At 43.8% G+C, this 12500-nt stretch overlaps 1 protein-coding gene across 1 annotated transcript in view; it reads left to right on the forward strand.

The window, feature by feature from the left end:
* Positions 1-12500, forward strand: part of celsr1a (cadherin EGF LAG seven-pass G-type receptor 1a) — a gene marked incomplete at its 5' end in the record, with an annotated part of 187771 nt that overhangs the window by 89465 nt on the left and 85806 nt on the right. The gene's annotated exons all lie outside the window — the stretch shown is intronic.

Consider the following 12500-nt stretch of genomic DNA (forward strand, 5'->3'; position numbering starts at 1 on the left):
AAATACGTCGCTTCGCGCCGTGTTTTGAGCTTGTCAATGTGCTACAGTATATCCCGAAAAGTAACAGTTATGGACATAATGAGGTTTCCACCCGACAGTTTACTAGTTTGATGTGGGGAAATACAAGGTGATTGCAATTAACAACCCCGGTATGGGTTATAAAAACCAGGAGTAGCGATTGTCCCGCTGTCAAAACAGCGAACAGGGTCATAACTCGACTGGGTCATAAGATTTGTATTCCGAGGGAGATCTGAAGATACCCGAAGTGAATTACTTTATTGGTGAAATCCCCCGACGACGCTAGGAGGACAAGGGCTTTGTCCTGTTTTGCTGGGAAGTGAACTTGGCCGGCGGTCAAAATTCCATCTCTGTGTGGCGGCGTCTACTCTCGTCAGCAAACTGGAGAATGGATGCGGGCTAACAGCTGGTCCCCAGTTGCTGTCCGGCAGGGCCCTATAGCAGGGGGAGGGCTCTGCTAGCTGGACTCCTGAACTGTTGAACTGATCCACACACACACTGCCATGCTGTTATTCAAGTCACCAATGCCCATAGTATGGGCCCCATACTGTCCAGTATAGCAGTCATGTTGTCACAGTGTTCTGTAGCTCTACAGTATATTTCCCATAGTAATGATTGCTATAGAGCAGTACTTCTCAATGTGGGGTCCAGGGACTCTCATGATTCCTTGAGGGGGTTCTATATTGACCCTTATGTAAGTCTGTAACTTTTTAAAAAGTACTTGAAATTTTGAGAAACTGTTCAGGAACAGGGCTCTCTAAAAAAAATACATTTTCAAGTTTAGGAATAGGATGTCATGGCAATTTCATCCAGTCAGAAGAGAGATCTCATGCAGGATACAGCTGACGTTGGAAGTGATTCAATAAATGGATGAGCAAGACACAATGGACCAATCCCCAATCACATACACACCCATTGTAACAGTTACAATGGGTGTGTATGTGATTGGGGATTGGTCCATTGGACCTGGAACACTACAGAACTGGAGCTGATCATCCAGGACTCTCCGAAATCGAGACCCAGAAATACTAAGAAATAGAAGGAAAATAGCTCTAGTTCTTTATCTCTCTATCTGTCTAGTGCTGCAGCTGCTGGTCTTGAACCATTCTGAGCAGTTATTGTAGAAAATCAAGTGCTTCTGACAGGCTGAACGAGAGATTTAATTCTCTCCATCAATGGATATTCCTCTCCGCTGCGTCCGTGGGGTTTTCCCCGGCTCCTTTGTTTCTGAGAAGACGTTGATTTTCCGGCGTAGGGTTTCACTCTGGCTATCTCCTGGGAAGACAGCAGCGAGACCTTTTAATCACAGAAGAAAACCCTGAAAAACAGATCATTGATAAAGTAGGCAAGGTGTGGTCAGCAAACGCAGGGAGTGGTTTTGTGAACGCCACATTTTACTGCTGTTTAGTGTCAGCGAGTGCACAGAGCTAACTTTGAATGCACACAATAAACTCCTGAGTGTGTTTCTGACTCAACTTCAAAATGAATATTTTGTACAAATTCCGAATCCGAATACTAGTTAATTGATGGAATGATGGATTGTTAGATTAGCGTTCTACTTATGTAGATCTGGCATTTTCAAATGATTTTATACATTTCGAAAACACAAAATGGAAGATTTCTGCCTGGAAAGGGGGTAAAAGTTCATGCTTTTGGCGGGCATGACTTTGAGGCATTATTTGTTATCTAACAGCACAGGTTCTACCAGAGCAGAGAGGTTGGCCTGCAGGAAGCTCATTCTCTCAGTGTCTTGTGTGACAGTGAATTATGCTATGGCTTTCCCCTTAAACCTACAGCGGAGCCTGTGTTTCTTCTGACTCACGGGTCAAAAGTTTGTCAGTTGCATACCAGACCCGTTCATGTGTGGTGGCACTGAGTTTCTGGTTCATTTAAAGATGGTCTCTAAGTGATATTCCTTCGGTTTAACCACTTGAACCCCATTATGGTTGAGCGGAGTCCCTCCGGGCTCTATACTGTTGTCTTTTCTGTTTTCTGTTATTGTGGGGAACTTGCCGATCTGCAGGCCAAGGACCCCTTAGTCGAGAGAGAGATGAAGCAGGGACCACCAAAACCCATAGATACCATATAATTTCATCGTTCGACGGCACAATCATCAGTGTATTTTAGATTCATGTCAATTTGTGTTTTCAGATATTTAACCACTTGAACCGCAAATACTTAACACCCTTGACCTTTCACTCTGTACTTAGTCTGCTCTTTTTCCCCTCTACACCATACCTCTTTGCAGAAAATAGCCGATCTACAAGTGAGCTTGTACATCTGCTATTTTTGGCTAAAGTTCTCAGAATATGGACACTAGGATTCAAGTGGTTAATATAAAAACGGAGAAAAAAAAGCTTCTATCACACAAAGATTTGGAAGACCCCCTGTAGTAACTCTGAGGACCCCCTAGGGGTCCCGGACCCCCTGTTGAAGACCCTTGGCTTAAAAGCTTTATTTTCCAATATAAGCAAGCACCTGCCTAAAGGCCAGTCCATACCCTCTCCGAAACCGAACTTTTCGTCAGAGAGTTCCGACTCTCCGACGTGCAGCTTTCCGAACCTGGGGTAATGCGTTTCAGAAGTTCCGAGTGGCGTCATTTTGTAATTGAACCGGATCTTTCCAACGAAAAGTTTGGTTTCGGAGAGAGTAGAGACAGGTCAGGCCTTAAGTGTTTGTTCAATGACAGGTTCTCCCTGTCTCTCCAGCTCTTTAACAAACGTTAAATCAATTGTATCCAATCAGAAGGAACCACAAAGATCCATTTATCATCACACATTTATAGTGTTCCAGTTCCATGTTTAGCTTTAGTCTGCTCCATTTCTTTTACTCATCACTTGTTTATCCTGGATGCTTTATGGGTTCTTTCTCTCTTGACTGGGCATGATTGGTATCCCGACCTGAAAATGTATTTTGTTTTCACGTAAGAGCTAGAGAGATGGGGTGAGACCCCTGGTACTGAACAAACACTCTAGAGTAAGTGCCAGAATACAGAGTTATTTAACAGTTGTTTTAACAAAAATGTCTTACGTGACATCCTTTACGGGTCCATTTGGCAGTGGTGTAAAGTAACTAAGTAAATGTACTCAAGTACTGTACATAAGTACAAATTTGAGGTATTTTCTTTTTTTTGTATTTCCAATTTCCAGGCTTGTAGATCTGCTATTTTGGAAAGATTTGTATACATTTGAAAACTTGAAATGGGACATTCTGCATAGTGAATACTTTTACTTTTGGCACTTTAAGTACATTTTGATGCCAATGCTTTTGTACTTTTACTCAATAAAATGTTGACTTATAACAGATTATTTTTATATTGCCGTATTGATTACTTTTACTTAAGTAAAACATTGAAGTAGTTCACTGTGTGGCCATGAAGCCACCGTTCCCACGCGGGTCAGCTTGCCTTCTTCACTAAGACCAATCTCAAGGAAGAGCCGTGATTATTTCACAACATATATCAGATGTCTCCTGCGTGCGTAATATTATATGAGCGGAGCTTTTATTGTAGGCAATTGCGGGTGTTATTTTCCCAACAAACTTCCATGGCTGCCAGGCATTAATACAACAATGCCAACCAACCAGACAGACGTATAGATATATTATAGAGCTATACATACAGTATATATACATTACATACAAGACACAGACAATACTGTAACACTGTGCTCAATGATAACTTGCTATGAAATGAACGACCCGGCTAACTTCTAATCTGTCACATCCCCACCGCATTTTGAACTTGTAGTTCTGCTACTTCTACGACAGAGCATAATACTGTATGTATTAGAACAGAGGTCTTCAACTGGGGGTCCGGGACCCCTAGGGGGTCCTCAGAGTTACTACAGGGGGGCTGCCAAATCTTTGTGTGATAGGATCATGTTTTTACATTAACCACTTGAACCCTAGCATCCTTATTCTGAGTTAAACATTAGCCAAAAATAGCAGATATACAAGCTTACAACGCCTCGCGCTGCGAGGCGCTGTAAGCTTGTAGATCGGCTATTTTGATCAGCTATTTTTGTTTTGCACGAAAAACATTCCTTGGGGAAAAGGCGGCTCTGACAAAACTGTGAAAGGTGATGATGACTCATCACTAAACCATATTTTTGTGGGGGTGTTTTTAGCCCAATGAATGTTTTTTGTGCAAAACAAATGCTTGCAATGGATTCCGAATCAGGAAAAAACCCTAGTTTGACCCCACACATGCTACTTGAAGCATATTTATTTTGGTGTGTTTTATCCTGTATAGTTAATTTAATGGGACCCCAACTTTCATCAGCTATCAAGGATTCTCCTAGGGAAACTGAATTTCAGTCTTTGTGAGATGTGTTACTAGACACCTTTACAAACACATTGGTGAATAAATCTTTTGGTAAGGAATTTATTCCAGGATTTGACTCTATTTCTGAAGATATCCCCTGACACGTGGCACACACTCAGCCTCCCCCCATATGAATAACGGTATATCAAATCTCAAGTGCGGCTGACTTCACTTCATGTGATCTTCAATTGAAACGGGACATTATTCGCCCCCAACACAAGCCGTTGTGTTTGTGTGTTGTCCAGCAGCAGCTCTGCTAACGTCCGTTGCATTCTTCAGGGAAAGCTAACACGCTAACTGGAAGCCATGTGCCTTTTTTTGGGGGAACAGAGATTTGTACATTTCTCTCACAAATTACACGCCCAGCCCAGCCCAACTCTCTGTCTGTCTGTCTGTCTGTCTCTCACTCTCTCTCTGTCTCTCTCTCCCTGTCTTTCGCTCTCTGTCTTTCTCTCCCTGTCTTTCCCTTTGTCTCTCTCTCTCTCTCTGTCTCTCTCCACCCTACCACTCATTGGCTCGTACCAAGACGGTCGGCGGTGTTGCGTTTCATTGCCAGTGTTTTAGACCTTGTCAGGAAGCACCTCCATGTTAGCCAAAGATACCTATAGGGAAGACAATGTTCGTCTACTCATGTTTCACAACTGTGTTAGACTCATTGCGTTGCGTCCGCGATCCATCGCAGGCAGGCTTTCATTGACTACGACGCATTCATCAACTGTGCCTGCACTGTTACCACGTTACCTGCAGGGTCCTGTCTGCAGCCATTGTCTGTGGTGCATGTCAATGCAACCACCTTCCAAACAAGATAATGAGGCTAGCAACAATAGGCCCAACCATGTAGTGCTTTGTTAACGTGACGACCCGAGCTATTGTTTGCTCGGCGGCGCAATCCTTTTGGCACTGAAAATACCCCTTGTTTTGTTTCATTTCGTTTGTCTGCCGGGCTGTCGTTTTGTTTTGTGAAGATGTCGCTGCGGGAGACCGGGGGATTACTTTTCAACCGCTGCTGTGACCAAACACTTTTCCTGGTGTTTGGTACTTTTCCTGTCTTGTGCCAGGGACCCCTACGAGAGACCATTTTGTCAACAATTTGTCAACAATAGCCGACTCCTTGAGAGCTTATAGATCATCTATTTTAGAATACCCAAAGATTAAATAGGGTTGTTCAAGTGTTCAAACTGTTCCTCCTTTTTCTGTGGTCCCACAAGGTCTCACGCAGATCCTCGACCCCAATATGAGTACCAGTGCCCTATTATTCCATTTGTTCAGGGAATGCATGGCCTCCCCTTCTGGTTTATACTGTTGTTGTGTGCCAGTGTAGCGCTCCAAAAGATCTACAAGCTAAGGGGTCTTACTCCTCTGCTTCTGTCTTCAGAAAGCGTTTAAGCTCATGGGGAAGCCCAAGACGTTTGCCCAGCCAACAGACACACATTGTAAGCTTGTAGATCTGCTATTTTGAGGTGCTCCACAAGGCTCGCAGCCAAGTAAATCAGGCTTTAGCATCTCTCGTTATTGTTAAAACTCTGCTTTTTGATGCATTCTGGCAGCTGTAGCATGCACGCACACATGCACACGCACACGCACACACACACACACACACACACACACACACACACACACACACACACACACACACACACACACACACACACATACACACACACACACACACACACACTGTAGTCTGTTAATCATAATGAAGTGTGAAAAAGACCACCAATGTGGTGACAGTTGGGCCAACACTGTCTGTGCATTCTGGCAGCTGTAGCATGCACGCACACACGCACACACACACACACACACACACACACACACACACACACACACACACACACACACACACACACACACACACACACACACACACGCCTGGCAGTTGCCTTCCGCCATCCACCTGTCAATCATAATCCAGGCCAATGATTAACTGGGAGAGACGCTCTCAACATTCCATGTAATTAGCCAGAGGTTGACCCCCAGCACTGATCCCAGGCCAGTGCTCCTTCATCTCGCTAATGGCCAGCGGTGGCATTGACTGTGTGTAATCTCATCCCAGCTCAGTCATTGAGGGATTATCTGACACGTATATATATAGTATATAGCATGAGTCCTGCAGAGCTATCACTGTAGTTGAGCACCATGTGTTGACACAACTAAATGCATGGATCATATAGGTCAGTGGTTTTCAACCCTTTTCATACAGTATCAAGGTCCATTTCTTGTTTGGCATTTGAGCCACGGACCACCATTTGACGAGATTTAGCCTCTCAGACCCAAAAATATGTTGTTATCATTGGATAGGATTCTGTTCACAATTCCATCCAAGCTGTATATTGATGTGGTACTGTAGGAGAGAAAATAACAATTCTCTGCATTCTCTGATTGTGTAGACTTCTTGTAAATTAAGTAGGTGTTTACTGTCTTTTCACACTGTCAAGAGTTAAAGATCTAGGGTCCATTTGGTTAACAACTCTTCATCCTTTAGCTGGGGACCACCTGGGACCCCCTCAAGGACCATTGGTGGTCCCCGGACCACTGATTGAGAACCACTGCTGTAGAGTACCATGTGTTGTGTCATAGCCAGGCCTGAAATTTAGTCATTTTAGGGGCAAGGCGACTTGGCCTTTGGTGTTGTCCATGTTTTGAAGGCACAAAGGCCAAATGCCAGGGCAGGAAGGCCATCAAATAAAACAAGATTTTAGGATGATTTTAAAGTTGTACTATGTAACTTTTTTTATAAAACAAATCTTAAAATTCTCCTAACTATTAAATCACAAAAGTTTTAGAAGATCCGCGCCGTGAATTTCAGCCTGTAAAGCCTTCTCTGTATGTAAACTGAGATCCTTGCCGTGGACCGGATCTCGCGCCAAAATTGCGTCATCACACTACCGGCCAATCACAGCGAGGGTTATACAACTGCCGGCCAATCACAGCGCATCTTGAAGTGGGGTCGCTATGGCAGCCATATTTGTTGTCGCCCGTTTGTACCATCCCTTCTCTAGGTAATTTCGCCTACCAGGCAGGGTGAAGGAGTCCGTATCTCTGGAATTACTGAACGCACAGGAACAAGGGACCCCTTAAAAGATAGATCTCAGCGAGGTGGAGGCAGACGCGGGGGTCTGAAGGTACGAAAAACGTCCGAAAGACGCGGACGCGACCGCGGTTTGCTATAGGGCTAATGACCACTAGTTGGGCATCTTACACAGTATGGCTTTAAATGTAATATGTTGTGAAATAAATACATTGGTATTTACAATCTGATCCATGCTCAGCCCTGCACAAATCAAAGGATACTGGATTGGTTTAAAAATGGGGACTCAACAAAAGACATGGGTGTCTACATCAGGGGTTCCCAAACTTTTTTGTCTCAAGGCACCCCATAAATATTTTTTTAATCCAAGGCACCCCTAGATAATTTTCACTCCCAGCACCTTATATTTCTAGCATAACGTCGTTGTCGGGTGGAAACCTTGTATGTCCAAAACCGTTCGTTTTGTATTTATCATCTATAAAATGTACTAAACTAGTGAAAACAGCAGATCTACAAGCAAGTGTGCTTGTAGATCGGCTGTTTTCACTAGTTTTGTGTGACAGTCTTGTATGATGAAGCAGGGCTTTACTTTACCAAAAGATGTACACATTTGAAACTTGGAGATTCTGCCTGACATTGACAATATTTTAGTGATTATGTTGCTTGGAAAACGTTGAGAATGAGATAATAGCCATTTTGGTTAGAACTGAGTGAAAATAACTTTGTACTTCAAGTTTAAAATGATACTAATTCTTTTTTCAAGTGTCCAAATAAATTCCAAATATTATCAAATGATTTCGCGGCACCCCTGGACTGCGGTCACGGCACCCCAGGGTGCCCCGTCACCCACTTTGAAAACCCCTGGTCTACATGACAAGAAAGAGACACTGGTGTCTACATATTGACAAGACAGAGACGGAGGAGAAAGTAGTACAGTTAGCTCCTGGGGCATTAAGGCCACTGTGGCCTCAGGTCATGCCATTTTTTGGAGGGGCACAAGGCCAAACTGAGGGGCAACGACGGCCATGGCCTCCATGAAATTCCTGCCCTGGTCATAGCACACTGTCACATGACGTGTCGGCCTGTCTGTGCGTGTGTGTATGTGTGTTTGTGTGCGTGTATGTCTGTCCTGATTCTAGAAGTGTTTTTTCGATCAATCCATGGACCAGGCTTTCCAGAATAAACATTACAAGTTCCAACCATTACTTTGAATTATAACCAACCTTGGGTACAGTATATGTAGTCTCTGTCTGCATACTCATCTTTTATTTGGAGGCCTGCGCCACAGACTGTTTATAAACTCACCACGAATGGCCGGAACATGGCTGGCATCACACAGAACAAAGCCAAACATCTCACAGAATACCGCTCTGTTTCAGCTGTGTGTGGAGGAGAAGGTGTTATGTCGTCGCTGTCGGGTGGAAACCTTGTATGTCCAAAACCGTTCGTTTTGTATGTATCATCTAAAAGATTAACTAAACTAGTGAAAACAGACGATCTACAAGCACACAACGCCTTGCATCGCGAGGCGTTGTGTGCTTGTAGATCTGCTGTTTTCACTAGTATTGTGCGACGGTCTTGTATGATGAAGCAGGGCTTTGCTTTACCAAAACACGTACACATTTGAAACTTGTGACAGCAACGATATGTGCTCTTAGGTGTCCATGAATGGTCTAACCATGTGTATGTGCACACGCACTACTGCATGCACACATATGCATGTATATGTGCGCACACTCACACATACATACGGTACACACACGTGTATAAAGCACTCTTTCTTTGTCCTCTTTGGGGAATTGTTTCCCTATGGGGCCAGACGTGTCAATGACCAACCGACCCAAGATCACACACGCATGCACGCGCGCACACACACACACACACACCACACGCACACACATTTATTTACAGGGTCAAGGGGCGGGGCGGTGTAGAGATCGCCCCTTATTGCACCTCTGCTTCTGTCTTCAGAACGCGTAAGGTCAAAGTTCGGGGGGCAAGAGGATTGCCATGGCAACAGACGTGGTCATGCTATTGTAAAGTTGTTGGAGAGGTGTGTGTGGACGGGCATGCAACACACACACACAGACACACACACACACACACACACACACACACACACACACACACACACACACACACACACACACACACACACACACACACACACACACACACACACACAATGGCGGAGGCAGGAAGAAAGACATTTTTGAAATAGCTGCTTCATTTGGGCGCGGGCAACTTCTCAAGGACAGACACAGGAAGACAAATCCAGGACAAATGGAGATGCTTATTTTATACATTTCTTCTAGGCATAGGAAATGACGGGCCTTTATCCAGGAAGTGATGTCATGTGGCCGCAGTTATAGTGATAAAGAAAGCGCATCGTCTTTCGGCTATTTTGCCCCTTCCTACCTAAAAGCACCCCCCCCCCCCCCCATACCACCTCACCCCATAACTCCCAGCCCCATACCCCATTCAAGCACCCCCCAAAAATCTAACAATCCAATATTTATGTACAGTAAATGATGTTGTATTTAAAGTAACCTCCCCAATAGCCAGACCCATGAGCAATATTTATGTTTGTAGGCAGCACACAAGATTACTGTTTTGCTGTAAAACCACCGCCAGCCAAAACTCACAAACACACAAAAGTCCTATTATAGATATAATATTATGTCCCTGTAACAGGTCACAGGGGAAAAGAGTGGTTTAATCAAGTATTAATGGTTAAAGGGGGAGTTCAGTCAAATAAAGATGATAACAAGTGTATTCTCAGTTTGTCACACAACAGAGTGATGTATTATTAACCAGCAGACAAGATTTTAATGATGAAAAAAATCTAAAAGTTAAAAAAAATGTGTTTCAAAGTGTGTCAAATCCAATACATATTTTTCTGGCCTTTCTGACAAGGACTGTAGGGGCGTGGCCTATGTACACAATGAAGCCACGCCCATTCACAGAAGTATCCACTTTGGTTTTCTTGATTTGAAAAAAAAAAAAAAAAAAAAAAGGGCACTGAAGTACATTTACTCAAAAAAGAAAGTAACTAAGTACATTTACTCAAGTACTTTGTATTCAGGTACTTTGACTTTACTTGAGTATTATTATTTTCATTAGTTAGTTTCCACAATGTATGCAGTAGTGTGATACTTTTACAGTTTTACTCAAGTAAAACATTTGAGTACTTTTTCCACCACTCGCACGCACGCACGCACGCACGCACACAACACAAACAAACACACACACACACACACACACACCACACACACACACACACACACACACACACACACCGTGATTGGCTGAGTGAGTGGGGCAGCAGTTGCAGTGGCGTCAGTTCAGAACAAGCTAAGGTATGGCAACAGTCATGTTGCCATACCTTAGCAGCAGGCACGATGAAAAGTACATTTTTATTATTTCCCCCTGTAGCCAAGGTATGGCAGCTGCATACCCCTGCCATACCCAATTGACGCCCCTGAGCAGTTGCCTGCTTCTCACCGCACCAGTCTGACAGGGGGAGAAGGAACGCTAGGCTAACTGCTAACCAAACGCAGTGGTCTGTGGAATGTCAGAGGAGGCTAGTGGAGTGTGGATTGATGCACGCACAGTGTGTGTGTGTGTGTGTGTGTGTGTGTGTGTGTGTGTGTGTGTGTGTGTGTGTGTGTGTGTGTGTGTGTGTGTGTGTGTGTGTGTGTGTGTGTGTGTGTGTGTGTGTGTGTGTGTGTGTGTGTGTGTGTGTGTGTGTGTGTGTGTGTGTGTGTGTGTGTGTAAAATGACAGGGAACAGCAACAGTGTGATTGTGAACGTTAGCGTTAGCGTTTAGCTACCGGCGCTAACTAACATGAAGGGAAGAAGAGATGCCTTAGTAGTAACAGACCTTTGGTGGGGAGAGCACTGCAGGAGCAACAGCAACAGTGTGGACGTTAGCGACCAGGCTAGCTGGAAGAAGGGATGAATTTGCCTAGTAACTGATCTCATAGGCTATTCAGTAACCTATCAAAAGTAATTAATTAATAGCTATCACCGTGATGCGCAGATTACGCACCACGGTGACAAGCATTAAAATATGACACCCCAGTTATGATTAAAAAACGTAAAGCAGTCTTATATCACAATGCTGCAATATAAAGTTCCAATTTTTTTAACAGTGGTTCAGAAATAGTCATTCTACTTGAAAAATGTTTCTATAAAGAAATAGCTTAATTCCCTGAACAGGGCCTTTAAGTTAACCACTTAAAGGAGTAGTTCACCCCCAAAATGACTTTTTTTCTATTGATTACTCATGCCATGGAGACTTGAGTTCAATAATGTTTTTTGTATTAGTCGCATTCCTAAGACAAAAAACAGATTATAGTAAATTTAACTCCATTGATTCCAGATGGGGACCCAAATGCGGAATCAATGGGGGTAAATTCATTGTAATCAAATTATTGTCTTAGGAATGTGACAAAACCAAAACATATTATTGAACTCAAGTCTCCATGGCGTGACTAATCAACAGAAAAAAAAGTCATTAAGGGGGTGAACTACTCCTTTAAACCCTATTGTATTTTGTTGCATGTCGAATGGCGAACATACTGTAGCAGATCTAAGTTCACAACATGTCACATTGCGTGTTACTATTAACTTCCATGTGACATGTCTCCAGTTCCTTGGGGCTGCGAAAACATAGCGTGTTTGTTTACGAGGCTGCACACATGCCATGGCGTTTACAGCGTATTAATACTGTGTGCAATTCTGGAGTTCGTTCTAATAACGGACACATGTTAATCACACACACGCACGCACGCACGCACGCACGCACGCACGCACACACACACACACACACACACACACACACACACACACACACGCCTGTGTGTTTACAGTATACCGCGGTGCAGTGTGTAGATCTAATAGCAGGCATGTTAATAAGCATGGTAGAGTTGATACGTGCTGTGACATTTACAGCTGGGTGTAGAGACAGACATTCCCAGACACACTGAGCTATACATGGCTCATCTAGCGTGCATCTTAACTCAGTGGTCCTCAACCTTTTCAGGCCGTGACCCCCAAAATAATCACATTTTAACTGGGGACCCCCCACCCTGACGAGCACTAAGAGTTGAGGCATTACATTTTGTA

Source organism: Nannobrachium achirus (assembly GCF_963921795.1).
Source record: "Nannobrachium achirus genome assembly, chromosome: 23".
Taxonomy (NCBI): Eukaryota; Metazoa; Chordata; class Actinopteri; order Myctophiformes; family Myctophidae; genus Nannobrachium; species Nannobrachium achirus.